This window comes from Leopardus geoffroyi, chromosome B2 (assembly GCF_018350155.1).
Source record: "Leopardus geoffroyi isolate Oge1 chromosome B2, O.geoffroyi_Oge1_pat1.0, whole genome shotgun sequence".
Taxonomy (NCBI): Eukaryota; Metazoa; Chordata; class Mammalia; order Carnivora; family Felidae; genus Leopardus; species Leopardus geoffroyi.
This window is the reverse complement of record NC_059332.1, coordinates 125,294,510-125,314,095: the sequence shown is the minus strand read 5'-3', so window position 1 is coordinate 125,314,095 and position 19,586 is coordinate 125,294,510. Positions and strand designations below refer to the sequence as shown.

The following is a 19,586-nucleotide window of genomic DNA, read 5'->3' as shown; positions in this document are numbered from 1 at the left end:
CCGGCTGAGCCACCCAGGTGCCCCTCACACTTTCTGAATCCGAAAGCGAATCTCTGACTACTTCAAGGTGAAGCTGAACAGTGGCACCAGCAGTTTTTAAAAAGCTGGGAAGTGAATGACAAAAACAAGGTCCAGAGCAGTGTTTCTGGAACATGCTGCCATTTGGGTGTAAAGGTACTGTCTACAAGGGCACGACATAACGACAGGTGGTTGTCTCTGGGGAGATGAACTGGGTTTTGTGGCTCAAGGGTGGGGGAACTGGCTTTTCACTCTCCACCCTTTGTACAGAGACTTGGGTTTTTACCACTGTACACAATACATTTTTAAAATCTTTAAAAAAATTTTTTTAACATTTATTTATTTTTTTGAGACAGAGAGAGACAGAACGGGAGATGGTCAGAGAGAGAGGGAGACACAGAATCTGAAGCGGGCTCCAGGCTCTGAGCCGTCAGCACAGACCCCGACGCGGGGCTCGAACTCACGAACCGCGAGATCACGACCTGAGCCGGAGTCGGACGCTCAACCGACTGAGCCACCAGGCACCCCTACACTTTTAAGAAATAAAAAAAACTAAAATTAACAGTGTAGAAGTGAACTTTTGAGAACATACAGTTATAGGGGCGCCTGGGTGGCTCAGTCAGTTAAGCGTCCGGCTTCAGCTTGGGTCATGATCTCACAGCTCAGGTCATGATCTCAGGTCATGATGACACAGAGCTGTCAGCTCTGAGCTGTTAGCACAGAGCCTGGAGCCTGCTGCAGATTCTGTGTCTCCGTCTCTCTGCCCCTTGCTCGCTCACACTCTGTCTCTCTCTCTCTCAAAAATAAACATTAAAAAAAAAAAAAAAAAGAAAACATACGTTATTTTTGTAACAGCCTGTTTTAAAAAGTGCTTGGTCATCACAATATGTGCAATATTCCCTTTTCTCTGATGCACCTCATGAAATGCAGCTTTGTTTTGTGAGGACAACCTGAAGGAGTAGACTTAACACAACTGATACGAGGACCTGACCTTCAGCGTGACCCTCAACATCGAGTGGCCACATTACGGGGGAAAAAAACCCTTTCCCATTTAATATTTGTGCGTGTTATTTTGTATAATAAAAATATGAGAGATATTTAATAGTAGATATCATTTGTTCTTCATAAAAGGTTTTGATTTTTTTTTATGGATGAGTCTTAAAAATGGAGGAATGTCCACATTTGATCATTTCTTGCAGTTCATCTGAGGGGACAGTTTGGGCTGCCTACTTTAGTTCAGGCAGGCACTGTATCTACTGTTTTCTAACGGTGTTTAATCAAGATGTTGTTGCATTAAAAAGCTTTTAACTTTTGATGGTCATCTATGAATACATTATAATTATAAAAAGCCCTCTGGGGTCAGTTATTTTTGGGAAAGGATGACTCTGAAACTCCTCAGCCTTTCTCCTTCTGGTTCCCATCCATTCTCCCCTTCTGTGAACCTTTGCTTTAGCCTAGCAACCCTGTCCCCTGGTTCCACTTCACTTCTTACATCTTCCAGACCTTGTTCTTCTTCCTTCTCTGACCCGGAACCCCACCCCTCCACTTTTAAAACTATGTATTTAGGACCAGAAGAAATCCACCTTTTCCTTTAAGCTTTCCGTGACCATCCCCAGCTGCAGTGACATTAAACTCCACCAAACTCCCGTTAAGTACCATTTCTTTACCTCATTAGGTCATTATCATTTACTAGGAGCAGTATACAGAGTAATCTTCCCGCCAATCCCCAAAGATGTCCATGTCCTAATCCTTGGAACCTATGAATATGTTAGGTTGCATGGTAAAGAGGAGTTAAGATTGCAGGTAGAATTAAATCTGCTAATCAGTTGATGTTAAGGCAGGGAGATTATCCTAGATTGTCCAGGTGTGCCCACTGTGATTTTAAGAGCCCTTAAACCTGGAAGAGGGAGGCAGAGAAGAGAACCAACAAGATGCAGCATGGAAAGGACTCAGCCTGACATCGATGGCTTTGAAGGGCCTCATGAGCTGAGGCATGTGGGTGGCGTTAGAAGCTGGAAGGAAGAATACAAATACTCCCATGAGAGCCTTCAGGATGAACGCAGAACTGCTGACACCTTGATTTTAGCCCCGTGGGGTTCATTTCAGATTTCTGACCTCCCAAACTGTGAGAGAATACATTTGTGGAAGCCACTAAATTGGTGGTAATTTGTTACAGCAATAATAGAAAATTAAGATACTAAGACTGCTTAGTTATTTTTTTTAAGTATTTTGACATCATCCTCTGAAGTGATTTAAGTTCTGAGAAGATGAGTATCGAGCCTTAAATATCTTTGTAGGCCAACATCAAAATGTATATTGGGCATAGAAAGTGTCATAATCCCAATTCTAAGAATCCGGAAAGGACCGGGAGAGGTAATCCACCTAGAGACTGTATACTGACTTTGAGATGTCATATACACACACAGCCTCTATCCAGCAGGGCGGTCATTCTCTACTTTAACAGTTCTGATGGTGGCTGTGAGTATTTATACTGGTATTAAAAAGCTCTCCTGGGGCGCGTGGGTGGCTCAGTCAGTTGAGTGTTGACTCTTGATGTCGGCTTAAGTCACGATCCCAGGGTTGTGGGATTGAGCCCCATGTCAGGCTCCAGGCTCTGCATTGAGATTGGAGCCTGCTTAAGCTGCTTAAGATTCTCTCTCTCTCTCTCTCTCTCTCTCTCTCTCTGTTTCTTTTTCTCTCTCTCAACCCCCCACTTAAAAAAAAAAAAAAGTTCTCCTGAGCTAACTTGAAGGAAAGGAATGTAATGTGTGTGCAGCTTCATACTGAATTACATTTTCAATACACATGATGGAGAGGGTTTCAGATAGCTATTTTAAACCGTGGTTCCATTGCTTGACTGGTGTTTGCAAAGCCAGTAGTTAACATTTACAGTGTGCTCCTTAAGAACCAGGAACAGTTCTCAATGCTTTACATATATTATCTCGTTTCACCCTACAACCCCCAAAGTAGGGCCTATTATCATCCCCATTCTGAGGAAACCGAGGGTCAGAGCCATTAGGTTGCCCAATGACCTAGAGTTTGTAAGTGCTGGAACAGTGATTCAAGCCTACGCATCCGGTCTCCAGAACCCAAGCTTTGAATGTTAACTTGTGTCCTCTTAGTGGTTTATCATGAATTTCTTCATACTCGACGGTCTGAGATGGTTAGATAAAAAGAAATGTTGGGGCACCTGGGGGGCTCAGTTGGTGGCTCAGGTCATGATCTCATGGTTCATGGGTTCGAGCCCTGCCTTGGGCTCTCTGCTGGCAGCGTGGGGCTTGCTTTAGATCCTCTGTCTGTACCCCCTCTCTCACTGCCCCTCCCTTTCCCTCTCTCTCAAAAATAAACATTTAAAAATATAAACAAACAAACACATAAATAAATGTTAACTATACATGGGTCTTATTCCATTCAATTTTCCTACTCTTTTCAATCATTTATTTTGTAATCAGTATTTGGAAATTTTTACCTAATTTGCATCTCAGCTTTTCTGTGTTACTAGTTTTGTCAAAGTTCTGGTGGATGTAGCAGTAATCCATCATAAAGGTAAATAGTACATACTGGATTTACTCATTTGTGAACATTTGGATGAGAAATTAAATTTGACATTGGGTTCCCAAAGAACATATTTTTATTCCATTTGTTTACATTAGATTATCATCCATATAACGTACATTAAAGTATAAACAGTGAATATATCTGTTTGGTGAAACTTTGGGTGATTTCTATCTTCTTGACCTTTCTTTTCCAAATCCTTTTAATGAATGTGAATCTTTTATGATTCAAAATACTATATAAATGTTAAAACACAAATTTATTCATATTACACAAAGTGTATGTCTTTCCACTTCACTGTATTTTAAACACATCCATCTTTAAAAAAAATTTTTTTTTTCTAATGTTTATTTATTTTTGAGACAGAGACAGAGCGTGAGCAGGGGAGGGGCAGAGAGAGAGGGAGACACAGAATCCGAAGCAGGCTCCAGGCTCTGAGCTGTCAGCACAGAGCCTGACGAGGGGCTCGAACCCACGAACTGTGAGATCATGACCTGAGGCGAGGTTGGACGCTTAACCGACCCTAAACACCCAGGTGTCCCTAAACACATTCCCATCTTATTGATACTATTTCAGTGACATAATCTTATTCTATAATATGAATATATTACAGTTCACTTTGCCAAGATCGAATCACCTTATTCTCATTTCAGTTGTGAGAAACAATGCTACAGTAAATACTTTGTAACTAAGTTTCTGTAACTAAGTTTCCTGGGCTTTGGTTATTTCCTTAAGATACATTTCTGCATGTGAAAATGTTGTGCCAAGGATTTGCAGGTTTTTAGAGCCGATTTTCATGGCATTTTAATAGAGGCCAGATTTCCCTCCAGAACATCTGTACCACTTTTCCCTTCCTCTCTAGCAGTGCTTGAGAGTGTTAGATTTTCCCCTCCCTTGACAACACTGGGTATTTTACCTTGTATTATTTGTGACTTTACACATTCCCTTGTTGTATATGTGTGTCCTCTTTTGTGAATTGCCTGCTTTAGTTTTTTTGTCCATATTTTAAAAATCTGTTTATTTTCCTTATTGATTGATAACAGAATCTGCATTAAAGAAATTAACTCTTTGCCTTATTTTTTATGTGATTACTTTCCCTAGCCTTTCATTTGCCTTTACATATTGTTCATGGTGGGTCTTTTTTTTTTTTTTTTTTTTTTTTTAATATAATTTATTGCCAAGGTAGCTAACATACAGAGTATATAGTGTGCTCTTGGCTTTGGGAGTAGATTCTCTTGATTCATCACTTATAACACCCAGTGCTCATCCCAACAAGTGCCCTCCTCTATGACTGTCACCCATTTTCTTCTCCCCTTTCATCCTCACTCCAATCCTACCCCATGGTGGGTCTTTTGGCTTATTTGTTTGAACTTGAATCAGCAGGATGAACTATGCATACTTCTCGGTTCATGACTCGCCTTTCTTACTGCTTCACATAAGGCTCCTCTCATGCGGTAGCTAATTTTTTCCATTTTCCACCCTCCTTCTGCAGCCCTCTTGCCTATACCTACCCTTGGCCCTGGGCTCCTACTCTACAGTGTGATGTCTGTAATACAGGTTCTTGAGTACCTACATGTTCTTCAAATACATAGAAATGGAAGTATATGTAGTATCGTTTCACGTGTGCCACTGTTTTAAATTAGACCACATAGATTTTGCTGTATGTCTTTACTTCTTCACTCAATACTATGATTTTAAGGTGAATTCATGTTTTAGTATATGTATCTATAGTATAAAGCTACAGCATTTAACTTATCCATTCTAACCACGGACATACAGCTCCCCTGTGTGATGGACAATGTTGGCATGATTATCCCTACATACGCCCATAGTCACTGCTAGATGAGTTTCTTCTGGACCTGATTCTCGGTTATTTCTGTGCTATAACCTCTGTAGCACGTGGTGAAGCCAGTGGACTCCTCAAAATAGTGTTTTTAAATGCGTAAGATAAAATACAAGGGGTTATGAAAGAAATTACGTAGAGTAACATATAGTAATTGTGTTTCTTTGTTGATTAAATATGTAATAACTAATAACTGCCAATTTCAACGTAGCAATAGCCATAAATAATAATGTAACATGAAAATATTTATGAGTTGTATTTATCCCCGTGTCACAGATATTGTCCATCAGTGGTTTGCTGTCCACATCCGTGATCAAAGAAAATGCTAGACTTTATTGGCACATCTAAGTCTGTCTCTGTATGTCTTTGTATGGAGTTGTGTGTATCAAGCAGTGTGTTCTTGGCTCTCCCTCAACATATTGAGTGAACCTGTCTGACAACCAAGCCTGAGTTTTATCTTCCCCCATCAGTTGGTCAGAGGTACGAAATGAGGCACCAGTGCAATAGAAGTAGGAGAGAGGGGAGCTTGGGCCACCTGTTTATGTAACTTACACAAACCCTGGGGACATGCTGAACCTCCATCCTGTGTGTACCATTTACCTTTATGACAGGCTACTGCTACACCAGTCTGAGCTTAACTGTCTGATGGATCTTATCATCACGAATTCATGATGGCTTGCGCTGGTTACATAGTCACTTGACGTCCCATGTCAGGAGCTCAGTCTGTACTGAGGCCTACTGGCACACCAGGAGCCACTTTTCCAATGGCAACTAGTTCTCTGCCACCAAAGCATCACTCTCCACCATAAACCTAGGGTCTGGGTTGCAACTCTTCTATTAAGGTTTACCAGTGATTCTTAGTATCTTTAAATCCTTACACATCAAGGATACTTCTAATACAATTGGTTCTCCATTAGCCTAGTGACCTAAAACTGCTCACACATTTTCTCTTCCCTCTAGGCCCCACTTGAAGCCGGCAGCCCTCTGAACTGCTTAATAATAGGTTGGCGCGATAGCCCCAAATTCAGTAAATGCTGCCTTTAAAATCTGAAGGCCCCACCAAGCCCTGTCTGTGCCTCCTAGTGCTCGTGGTGCAAGGTACAAGTTTGTCCTATTCCTTAGGTGGCCTGTGACATCCCACACTGCTGGATCTCTAAAAGTTTCACTGAAGTAGCAGGCCTGTGAGTCGTTTGTAGTGTTTATCCCCCTCCCTCTGGCATGCAGAGGTCATACTAGGCCACCCAGAGTACTTGCCACTTCCTGTTCACCAAAGCCTACTTACGATGCCATCGTGGACCAGCTTGCTTTTCTGGAGAATGTCAAGATGATCAGGAATTTTGCAGACAATATTGTGAAGAAGCCCGAAGAGTTTAGATAGACCTGAGTCAACACAATAAAATGTACTTCTGTCCTTCTCGTGTAAAGGTAAAACTATTTTTCATCTTCTTTACCCTTGGGTATTGAAAAGAACGTGTTTTTAAGATCAAGAGCTGTTTGCATACCACATACCAGAGCTTGTACTGGTCTTTTGTGTTAAAGATGTTATATCCAGCCCATCAGCTGCAGTTGGATCTACCAAGCGGTTAAGGTTAATACACCACCGTTAAGCCACATCATCCATCTGGTTTTTGCAGAGGTCATACAAGTAAAACAGGAATATGATGGAAACCAACACCTCAGCCTCCTTTAAATATTTGCAAGTTGTGTGAATTCCTGAAGTTTCTCTTGGGATATGTTCGATTTACTGTCTTGGCATTTGGATTAGGGATGGAGGGGGACATTTTCAAGGATTTCTTCATACCCCCCCCTTTTTTTTTTAAGTAGGCTTCATGCCTAGTGTGGGGCCCAATGCCAGGCTTGAACTCATGACCCTGAGATCAAGACCTGAGCTAAAATCAAGACTTGGACATTTAACCAACTGAGCCACCCAGGTGCCCCTCCTGCCCCGCACCGACCATGCAATAACTTTTACATGGTCGGTCAGGGAGTGTGAAAATTCTACCAAATGGTAAGTATGTTCATTCAAATTTCACATTAGGAAAGTTATTTTATATCTTCAAGATATTTTTAGCCTCATAGTAACATGGACTTCTTCACTTGACATCCATAAGTCCTTACTCTACCCACTGGTCCATGATGGCATTTTGGCTTTGATTGTTCCAGTGACAGTTCAGAGCCTATTATGTAACAGTTTTCAAAAAGTCTGGGAAGATTCCTTTCTCTAGCGTTCATTTTCTATAGTAAATGGCTACACGATTGGGGGGATGTTTATTATGCATACTTGAGGAGGTATTATAAAGTCCTTCCTCAAAGAGACCCATACTCCCCTTTAATCATAGGCTCTGGTCTATGAGCTGGTTTAAAACTGAATGAGAGGGGCGCCTGGGTGGCGCAGTCGGTTAAGCGTCCGACTTCAGCCAGGTCACGATCTCGCGGTCCGTGAGTTCGAGCCCCGCATCGGGCTCTGGGCTGATGGCTCAGAGCCTGGAGCCTGTTTCTGATTCTGTGTCTCCCTCTCTCTCTGCCCCTCCCCCGTTCATGCTCTGTCTCTCTCTGTCCCAAAAATAAAATAAACGTTGAAAAAAAAAATTAAAAAAAAAAAAAGAGAAAAAAGAAAGAGAAAAAAATAAATAAATAAAACTGAATGAGAGACCACAATATTTTTCCATTTTGTAGCTGACATCAATCTTAGCAGCTGTTTGTTGTTGTTGTTGTTGTTGTTGTTGTAGTATTTGTTGTTGCTGTTTTATAAGGCAAATAAGTAATACCTTGACTGGATATCTGTCTTGCTTCTAGGAACATCGTAATCTATTAACCATTTGCATGGATTTCTGTGGGTAGAGGTACTCTGATTGTCACTCCAGCCTACTATTATGGTAGTTATGTCCATACTGACTCTGTTGGTAGGTGCCACTCCCTGGCCTCTGTCATTCTAGAATTCTATCACCTCTTTTGAAGGCTGGTTTCAAGGCAGACTTCTCTTCAACATATAGAGAAGATGTGTCATTGAGTTTCTCAAATCACCCAATGCAAACTTCTTGGTGCATTTCTTATTCCCTTATTGAAGTCCATGTTCTCTAGGGCTTTCTGGGGAATATAGTCAGATAGAGGGTTCTCTGATCAAATGTAGTAAGTGTAATTAATCTCTTTTAACATTTTTACCTCTCCGAGCCTTGAGACCCCTTCCTTACCATTCTGCCATCTCAACCTCATATACAGCAAGAAATCTGCATGGCCAACCTTCAGGAGCCCATCTGAGCAGCATTTCAAGATGACTTAAGACTTCCTTTCCAGGAGGCATAACCCCACGTCACAGGAGAGTGCTTTAATGTCAACAAGTTCCCCACTATGCAGATTTATTTTCTTTCCCCTTACCACCACCCGGATTGAACATTCTCAAAATACACTCCCACACATGTTCTTCCAGTTCTTGCCAGTACTTATTATTCTGGTCCTGTAATTGTTTTGATTGTATAAGCTATTTCCTCCTAGAGTAGGAAATGTATTTTCCCAGTAGACACTTGTTATGCCTGAAGCAATGAAGGATGTGGTGGCAGATCTTACACAGAAAAAAAAAAAAAAAAAAGCATTGTCTTGCAAGACGCCTGACTCAGGTAAGGTTTTTGCAAAGCTTCCAGCCATTGTGAAATTTTTCTCTCTAGCAAGGGGGAAGGGGTTGCTTCTCCTGGCAAAAGATTGATGGGAATCTGGGGATTTAAGATATTTCAGCTTATCCACCCAAATGTCACCGTCTCAGATGTCAGGATACAACTTTTCCTACCACAGCCTTGACTTTGGCATACAGGACTTTTTGAGACCATGCATTCACTCTCCTTTGTGGTTTTGTCACCATTACAATTAAATCTTGAGTCTGATATATATATATATATATATATATATATATATATATATTTTTTTTTTTTTTTTTTTTTTTTTTTTTTTTTTTTGGCATATGTTGCCCTACAGACACGGGAAATGAGGGATATTTTATTTTTTCATTTTCATTTTTACCCTTTTTTCTTTTTATTTACTTTTTATCAAACTATAATTTACATACAGAAAACTGTACTCATATTAAGCATAGTGCTTGATGTATGTTTACATTTATGTACACCCTTGCGAGTATTACCCAGTCAAGATACTCTAGATTTCCAGCACTCCAGAAGGCTCCTTCATGACCCTCTCCCAATCAACGATTTCCCCTCAAAGATATCAATGTTTGACTTCATTTATCATAAATGCATTTTTCCTATACTTTAACTTCACATGAAAGAATCTGTGGTTTGTACTTTTGCTCATCATTGCATCTGTGAGATGCACTCATGTGTTGTATGAAGCATTAGTTCATGTTCATTTCTGTTGAACATTCCACAGTGTACCACAATTCATTTATCCACTCTCCTGCTGATGGACATTTGGGTGACTTCCAGTTTGTGCTATCACGATAAAACTGCTATGCACATTCTTACATATGACTTTTGGTGCATGTCGACCCTCGTTTCTTTTGGGAGTAGAATTTTTCCAGTTCCAGTTCTACTGGAGTAGAATTCTCCAGTTATTGGCCGTACATACATAAAACTCTAATACTGTCAATCAGTTTTCCAAAGTGGTTGTACTGATTTAAATGCCCCTACCAGCAATGTATAAGATTCTAGGTGCTCCATATCCTCACCACTTACTCACTTCTCATTAACAGTCCTTTTCATTTAAGTCATTCTTGTGGGAGTGTGGTACTATCTAATTGAAGTTATAATGTGTGTTTCCTTGATGAGCAATGACATTAATCATCTTGTCGTATGCATTTTGCCGTTTGTTTATCCTCTTTGTGAGAGTTTTGGGGGCAGTTTTTAAATATCTTGACCATATGGGGCACCTGGGTGGCTCAGTCGGTTAAGTGTCTGACTTCGGCTCAGGTCATGATCTCGCGGTCCATGGGTTCAAGACCCACGTCGGGCTCTGTGCTGACAGCTCAGAGCCTGGAGCCTGTTTCAGATTCTGTGTCTCCCTCTCTCTGACCCTCCCCTGTTCATGCTCTGTCTCTCTCTGTCTCAAAAATAAATAAACGTTAAAAAAAAATAAAAAATAAGTAAATATCTGGCCATATAGGCTACTTTTCTTCTTATTGATTTGTAAGAATTCTTTATATATTCTGGATCTAAGTACTTTGTTGAATACATGCTCCAAGTCCTTGGTTTGTCTTTTAACCCTCTTTAAAAAAAAAAAAAAAAAAAATCCCTACACCCAATATGGGGCCTGAACTCATGATCCTGAGATCAAAAGTTGCATGTTTCTTCTGACTGAGCCAGCCAGACACCTTGCCTTCTAACTCTCTTAATGGTGCCTTTCAGCGAACAGAATTTCTTAACTTTAATGCGGTCCATTTATCAATCTTTTCTTATAGTTAGTGCTCTTTATGTTCTGTTTAACCCTAAGGTCATGAATATGCTCTCCTGTGTTGTCTTCCTAGAAGCTTTATCATTTTACTATTTACATTTAAGTCCATGATACCTGTCTAGAATTAATTTTAGGGTATAGTATGAAATAGAGCTCAACGTTCGCTTTTTCCATAGAGAGGTCCAGGGAATCCAGTACCAGTTGTCAAAGGGACACTGCCATGGAGGACTTTGTATTTTTATGGTAGGCTTCGAGTTGGTAGTTGGATGACATGAGTGTGTTTTCTTTTATCAAGACTCGAAAAACAGCGAACAAATGCCAAACCATTCTATAATTCTTATAATCACCATTGCCGTCTACACGACTGCCAAATTACTACATAACCCCATGCTTTGCCTTCCACTTTCATCATAGTCCAATCCAACATAGATGATTGCAATTCGTGAAACCATTGTCATCAGAGATTATAGGCATCTTACACACTACCAACAATGGGTTTCTTTTTGCTGCATGACCAGTGGGTGATCCAGGTTTAGAATCCTGTCCCAAGGGTTTTCTTTCTGTGGCCACTTCTGATATCAACTTGCTTATTCTGGGTTTCCCCAAAAGCAGAACCTGGTCTCGGGTTACATGGTGGTAGTGTCTTTGGGATGTGATTCCAGGAAGTAGAAATGAGAAACCAAGGAAAGTGAACTAGGGAAGGAGGAAAATGTAACACTAGACTGCATCATTAAGAGATTAGTGCTGGGGCACCTGGGTGGCTCCATCAGTTAAGCATCCGACGTCAGCTCAGGTCATGATCCCATGGTTTGTGAGTTCGAGCCCCGCGTCGGGCTCCGTGCTGACAGCTCGGAGGCCGGAGCCTGCTTCGGATTCTGTGTCTCCCTCTCTCTCTGCCCCTCCTTCACTCGTGTTCTGTCTCTCAAAAATAAATAAATGTTAAAAAAAAATTTTTTTTTAATAATAATAAAAAAAGATTAGTGCTCATTCCTACTGAGACCTTCGGCAGACCTGTGTGGGAGGAACAGATGAGAAGCACTTTCCCCCACTGCTGCGTGTGCACCTCTGCGTGCAGTGTGTCGGTGCCGTGGGCTCCCACGGTCCTACGCCACCGTGCCAGAGACTCCACAGGCAGGAAACAAGACTGCGCGGCCCGCTCTTCAGGCGAGGTGCCGAGAGAGAAAAAGAGCCAAGGCTCCTGTGGAATCATTTGCATCCCACTCAGATGTAAGGAAGGGAGAGGTACACAAAAGGTTCCTGCTAGGGTGTTTTTTTGTTTGTTTGTTTGTTTGTTTTTTCCAACTGGAGTATAATTGACGCGCACTCTTATCAATTTCAGGTGCACAACCGGTGATTCAACAAGTCTGTATGTTGTGTGGTGCCCACCACAAGTGCAGCTACCTTCTGTCACCATACAGCACAATGGCTGTACCTTACTTTTAAAAGCCTTTAATTTTTTTAGATTTTTTATTAAAAAATATTTTTAATGTTGATTTATCTTTGAGAGAGAGACAGAGAGACAGAGAGCAAATGGGGGAGGGGTGGAGAGAGAGGGAGACACAGAATCTGAAGCAGGCTCCGGGCTCCGAGCTGTCAGCACGGAGCCCGAGGCAGGGCTCGAACCCACGAACAGCAAGATCATGACCTGAGCCAAAATCAAGAGCCAGATGCTTAACCGACTGAGCCACCCAGGCACCCCAGGTTTTTTTGCTTGCTTGTTTGTTTGTTTGTTTGTTTTTAAGTAATCTCTACACCCAACAGGGGTCTTGAACTCACAGCCCCGAGATCAGAAGTCACATGCTCCACCAACTGAGCCAGGTGCCCCCCTATGCTGCGCCTTTCATCCTTGTGACTGATTCATTCCTCAGCTGGAAGCCTGTACCTCCCACCCAATGCATATGTTGATATAGCTCAGTGGACCCAAAGGTAACAATGTAGCCAGGTATCAGAAAGTGTCTGAAGCTCACTGTTAGAAATCCTCTCTCCATATCTGCTTTTCTCTGTATTCTGCTTCATTTCCAGGTCCTGGCGGTACAGCTTTTTTTTTTTTTTTTTTTACTTCAGGGTGGGTAGAAAATGACCATCCGTGTCTTTTATGTTTGCATGTTCACTATTCAATATAGCAATCAGACTGAACCAGAAGCTCTTTGTCCCCAAGTCCAAATTCCTTGAAAGTACATTTTATTGGTTCAGCTTGGGCCAGGTATCTGCTGCTGCTGTGATACATTTGAGCCAGTGGAGCCGGGTCATGTGGTTCTGATGTAGATACAATGAGAATGCAGCTCTGTGGATTTGGTATAGGGCAGGGTTGTTGTCTTATGGACAACACTTGGAGTCTGTTCTGGAGGGACCACCTTCTGCGGGATTCACTATAGCAGTCAAATCTCGCAAAATCTTGTGGTTGCTGTCTTCGGTGTAATGCTGAGAAAGTCTTTCTCCACCTCATGATTATATAAATATATCATTTTATATTTTCTTCCCCTATATTTATATGATTTCTTTTTTTAGTCGAATATTTCATCTACCTGGAACCTATTTAGGTACAAGTTATGAGATAAGAACCTAACTTTAAAAAAATGCTTAGTTATTTAGGGGGGCCTGGGTGGCTCAGTCAGTTAAGCACCTGACTCTTGATTTCAGCTCAGGTCAGATCTCATGAGTCATGAGTTCAATCCCCACGTTGGGCTCTGCACTGACAGCCTACTTGGGATCCTCTCTCTCCCTCTCTCTCTGCCCCTACCCCCCTCCATCTCTCTCTCTCTCTCAAAATAAATGAAATTTTAAAAAATGCTTAGTTATTTCATCACCAATTATTCAGTAATCTATCCTCTTCTCACTGATTTAAAATACCATTTTTTTCATATACCAAATTCTGTACACAACATGTGTGCATGTGTCTATAGGTGTAGTACTGTTTTTGGAGTTTTCCATTGGTTAGCTTATTGCTATTTCATATATATATATATATATATATATATATATATATATATATATATATGTTATTGTTATATATGTTATATATATATGTTATATATATACTATGTTATATATATGTTATATATATATGTTATATATATATTATGTTATATATATATAACATATTATAGAATGCTTCAAAACTAATATGTATGCTATGAAACACATACTCTCATTTGTCTTAAGTTCCTTTAGAAAAGCAACTGAATCTATCTATATATTTTTTAAGTTTATTTATTTATTTTGAAAGAGAGAGAGAGTGAGCATGAGCAGGGGAGGAGCAGAGAGAGAGAGAGAGAGAGAGAGAGAGAGAGTCTCAAGCAGTCTCTGAGCTAACAGTGCAGAGCCTGCCGTGAGGCTCAAACCCACAAACCATGAGATTATGATGTGAGTGGGAATCCAAAGTTGGATGCTTAACCAACTGAGCCACCCAGGTGTTCCTCTATTAATATCTTTATAATGCCTAGCACAGGTTCCTTGTATGCTAGATAATGATAATTACAGTTTATATGTAAACATATGTATGCATGATTAAAAATACATATTAATTTATAGTTTTCTTTTTTTTAATTAAAAAAAAAAATTTGTCCTCCAGTTGGGCCTCCAGTTTGTCATCCAGTTGGTAGCAATTTGTTGTGGAAACTGTTGGAAGCTAATACTCCTGTTCATTTCTGAGAGCTTTTATTTTTTTAAGATTTTTTTGAAGTTGATTTATATATATTGAGAGAGAAAGAGAGAGAGAGAGCACAGGGAGGGGCAAAGAGAGGGAAAGAGAGAGAATCCCAAGCAGGCTCCTTGCTGACAGTGTGGGGTTTGATCTCGAGAGCCGTGAGCTCGTGACCTGAACTGGAATCAAGAGTGGGACGCTTAACTGACTGAGCCACCCAGGTGTCCCCTTCCAAGGGCTTTTACTATTGATGAGCCATTGATTGAGCTGTGGATTGGGCACCCCACGGTGATGTGCTTGGAGCCAGATCATGGGCAGGGCTGTGGACAGGGTGGTTTGCTTTGAAGAGACTGGACTTGGGAGACATGTAACTGATGTGTCCTAAACAGTTGAATGCTTGGCTGTCAAGCATCCGTCCTCTCCTCCCTTATGGACAGAAGTGTCTCACCTCATGTCCTCCAACTCTCCCACATAGCACTGCCTGTGTCCAATGGGATGAACATCTGGGGGTGATGTCACAGGAGCATTTCAAAATTTCCTTGTCATTATTAGAATCCTCATTTTCTGGGCAATGTCCATTTCTCTTTTATTTAACTGAAATCCTGCTTAGTGTTACATCTTTGATATTTAGTATCCTATAGCTGAAACTGAAGTTCTCAAATGCGAATGTGTGATCTACATTCAAAGTACATACGCTGCTGAAGACCATGATTCTTGAGCTAAATAATTTTAACAATAATGCTACCTTCGAATGTGTTAAAACAATAGGTGTAAGCCTATAGAGCAGGGGTTGGCAAAGTTTTTTTGAAGGATCAAACAGTACATTTTTTAGACTTTGTGGGCTGTATCATCTCTGTTGTGACTATTATGGCACGAAAGCAGTCAGAGACACTATATAACTTAATGAGTGTGGCTGAGTTCCAATAAAATTTTATTTGGGAAACACTGAAATTTGAATTTCCTATAATTTTCACATGTCATGAACTATTATTTTTTTAACCCCTCCCCCCCCCCCCCCCCCACACACACACACACACACACACTCAGGGTGCCTGTGTGGCTCGGTTGGTTGAGCATCTGACTCTTGATTTCAGCTCAGGTCATGATCTCACACTTCATGAGATCCAGCCCCGCATTAGGCTCTGAACTGACAGCACAGAGGCTGCTTGGGATTCTCTCTCTCTCTTTCTCTGCCTCTCCCTGACTTGCTCTCTCTCATACACACACTCTCTCAAACTAAATAAACACTAAAAAAATAATAATAAAATAAAATTCCTCCCCCAGACTGTTTAAAAATGGGAAAACCATTCTTTGCTAGTGGCTGTATAAACAGAAGCAGTAGGACGTACGCTGACTTCTGTTATAGAAGATGCTTGATCTTTCTTATCCACCCAAAGTCACTACTTATTGTCTTTTTTTTCCCTTTTTTTGATTAAAAAATTTTGTTTATTGATATTTATTTTTGAGAGACAGAGAGAGACAGAGCCTAAGCAGGGGAGGGGCAGAGAGAGAGGGAGACACAGAATCCAAAGCAGGCTCCAGGCTCTGAGCCATCAGCACAGAGCCCGACGCGGGCTTGAACCCATGAACCGTGAGATTGTGACCTGAGCTGAAGTCGGACACTTAACCGACTGAGCCACCCAGGCGCCCCGACCACTTCTTTTCTTTTTTTTAACGTTTTTTTTTTTTTTTTTTAACGTTTATTTATTTTTGAGACAGAGAGAGACAGAGCATGAACGGGGGAGGGTCAGAGAGAGGGAGACACAGAATCCGAAACAGGCTCCAGGCTCTGAGCCGTCGGCACAGAGCCCGACGCGGGGCTCGAACTCGCGGGCCGCGAGATCGTGACCTGAGCCGAAGTCGGACGCTTAACCGACTGAGCCACCCAGGCGCCCCACCACTTATTTTCTTAATAGGACTCATTGTGGGAAAACTTTCCCCACCTTCTCCTCTCACTGAAAACTGTCTGTGTGCTTTAGGTTGTGCCGTAGGAGCCTGTGGCCTTGAATGTAGTGATTGCTTCCATCGAGGTGAATAATGCAGTTGTATGGGGTCTACTTTCTCTCTTCCCACAGGACCTCGTAGCAAGAAGGAAGACACGAGCCTGGAGATGCCAGAGGCTGCCGCATGAATCTTAAGAATGAAGCTGACACAGCAGAAGGCTGAGCCAAGAAACTAAGAGAAATTGAATTTTTATTACATTTTTGGAGCTCCTGGATGAAGCCACTCATGACACTAAACAGCCCCAAGGCTTTTCCACTACGTGAATAAATAAATCTTCTTTCCTATTTAAGCGAGTCTGAGTTTAGGTTCTCTGTCACAACAACATACAAACTGAAGCAAACCTCTTGCCTCTAACGTTTATTGTAACTGTAAAACACAAACAAAAACGAGGCACCAACATAACCACCAAACCAGAAAAGTTTAAATCAACAATGTTATTTTTTTGTTTTCTGAAACTAAATTTCTTCTCCCCAAATGCCAAAGAACGTGGCGTTGATGAATACCTTGCGGGTTGTTTTGAGCTCTGCACAACTTCGTGTCCTACGCGTGAGGCGTGTGCTATGTAGTGAATCATTTCTTCATTGCTTTTCTTTTTTTGAACTATTGTGAAACCTTCATGCACAGAGTTTGCTGTGACAGCGTTCAGCCTTCTCTTGGTACAAATGTAGAATTTATATAGCAAGTCCGTTTCTGTACTTTTCCTTCATTGCTAAAATGAAGAACGTTATTGTGCTTGCCTTTCAAATATATTGATATCAAAGTCTCATTCTATGAAATTACTCTATGAAATGTGTTTGATCTATGAAAATACGTTTCAACTACGGATTGAAAAGAGAGGCTTTGTGTTTCAACAGGAGACCAATTCAACTGTGGTGACTGTGTCATTTTGTCACTGGGACATGCCAACTCTCAGCAGCTAGGCAAGCCTACCATGTCTAGACCTGCTTCATTCATTTTTGGCCCAGTTTCTGCACCTTCCGCTGACTCCCACCTATGTCCCATAATTCACTAGTGTTGTCTATTACTTCTGTTAGGGCTTTTAAACTAATGGTACAGTTTGACAGAGTCTCTCTGCCTCCAATTGCATATAAAGTCCGCATACTCGTTTTCAGTTGGATTACTAGAATCTGGCCATGTGCTGCCTATTTTAACTAGCAGTGGTGAGTGAGTCACCTGTTGCTCCAAAACTCTAGCAAAGATCTCAAGACCACTCTGGCTCGTACCAGGAAGCGGTTCTGGTCTTGCCTGTAAGTCTGCAGGGTTGCACCGCATTAGGCTGCTGCAGGACAGCTTGGCTCTTGGCTTTGGGTCAAGGGTAGCACTGCCTGTCTGTCTCACTTTGGGGCCCAGACTGAAGAGACAACAGTTAACTGGCATCGGCTGTCTTCATGGCAGTCGCGGGAGTGCGAGACACTGAGCCAAAGGACGCGAGGACATTTAAGTTTTTCTTCATGTCATGTTGCCTGACATTCCATGGACCAGAGCAAGTTACATAACACGATATCAATAAAGTGGGGGAAACACCCATCCACTCTGGTGTGCTGTAGGTTTCCATGGCCGAGGGACCGAGGGAAGAATTGTGAGCAATAATCCAATCTGGTACCTATGGCTTTACTTTGTATGAACTTTGTCTCTGTTCCTCCAAACCTCTGATCTCAATTTCTGTTGCTCATATGCCCTATGGGAGTGGAAGGGCTTTCTATAGCTAATTCGAATTGTAAAGGAAGAGAATAGTTTCCAATTAGCTTAGTGGCCATAAAACCGGTAGCTGTTACAGCTAAGTTTCCATTTTGGCTCTACCTTCTGGCTTTGTTGATTTATTTGATGATAAAATTAATATTTTTAAATATGTTAAGCTTTAATTTGTGTTTTCGTGCAATAAAAAATAAAATACGTGATTCTATCATTTTGATGTATCCTTGAAAGTACCATGTAACTAGTAAGAGATAAGGGGTCTCATTCACAGCCAGATTTGTAGAACCTGGCATAATTCTGGGCATATAATATATGCTCAATAAATATTAGCTGATTGAAGTGCATTGTTTTCTTATTTATTAATGATTGCTCTTGATCAACAGATAGTAACTTGTATCTGAATAGACATTTTCTTTTCTAATACAATGATGTATATATAATCAATATCCTCCGACCTCATTAGTGCCTGTTAACCACAACAAAAAGATATTTGTAACATGATGCATTGAAAAGTGTTAAGTTTGTGTTTGCTCTTTTCCGGACCAATACAGATTATTGGTTCCTGTTTTTCTCAGGTTTATTTAAAAAAAGTATCTATTTACATAACCTTTTGATGTGCAAAGAGCCCTTAGAAGAATATCTACATGGATAGTTAGAAATATAGGCCCGGGGCGCCTGGGTGGCTCAGTCAGTTAAGCATCCAACTTTGGCTCAGCTCATGATCTCACTGTCAGTGAGTTTGAGCCCTGCTTTGGGCTCTGTGCTGACAGCTTAGAGCCTGGAGCCTGTTATGGATTCTGTGTCTCCCTCTTTCTCTCTGTCCCTCCCCACTGACGCTCTGTCTCTCAAAAATGAATAAACATTAAAAAAAAAATTATTTTTAAAGATTCTTAAGAAATATAGGCAAAATCTACTAATTTTCAAGTTTATAAATCAAACAGTGAAAATGCCATTTAAAATTACTTTTCAAAAGCATTTACAATTAAAATTATGTGTAATGCAGGTATAAAAGGATCATCATGCATGAGAAACGTTGTGAAAAGAATCCATGCTCCTTGAAAGAGTATTTCCTTCTTTGAAGGAAGTAAATTAATTCCTATAGTTGATTTTAGGAAAAATACTTCCTAAAACAAAAAGAACCTAATTGAAAGATTTGCTTTTCGTAATAGGTCATTTACTTTGGGGAAGAGCAAAACCAAAGTAACAAAATACGTTCTTGGGCTTTCCTCAGTGATTCTGAAAGTTCAAGGTATTTCCTTTACTTTCTTACAGGAAACATTTATTATAGCTTAAACATGCATTAATGTCTCAACTTATAATCATCTTGCCAGATATACTTATGGCATAAAGAAAGGAAGGAAACTAATATTCATGAAGTGTCTACTCTATGCTTGATAAGGTACTAGAAGCAAAGGTTTGTTAAGACGAGGAATT

At 40.9% G+C, this 19,586-nt stretch overlaps 1 long non-coding RNA gene across 1 annotated transcript in view; it reads left to right on the top strand.

Annotated features, from left to right (window-relative positions):
* Positions 1-18,496, top strand: part of LOC123609082 — a 35,197-nt gene extending 16,701 nt beyond the window's left edge. Inside the window, exon 2 of the long non-coding RNA XR_006717602.1 lies at positions 16,529-18,496. This is a non-coding gene — a long non-coding RNA (uncharacterized LOC123609082). The remainder of the gene's footprint in view (positions 1-16,528) is intronic.
* The last annotated feature ends 1,090 nt before the right edge of the window (positions 18,497-19,586 follow it).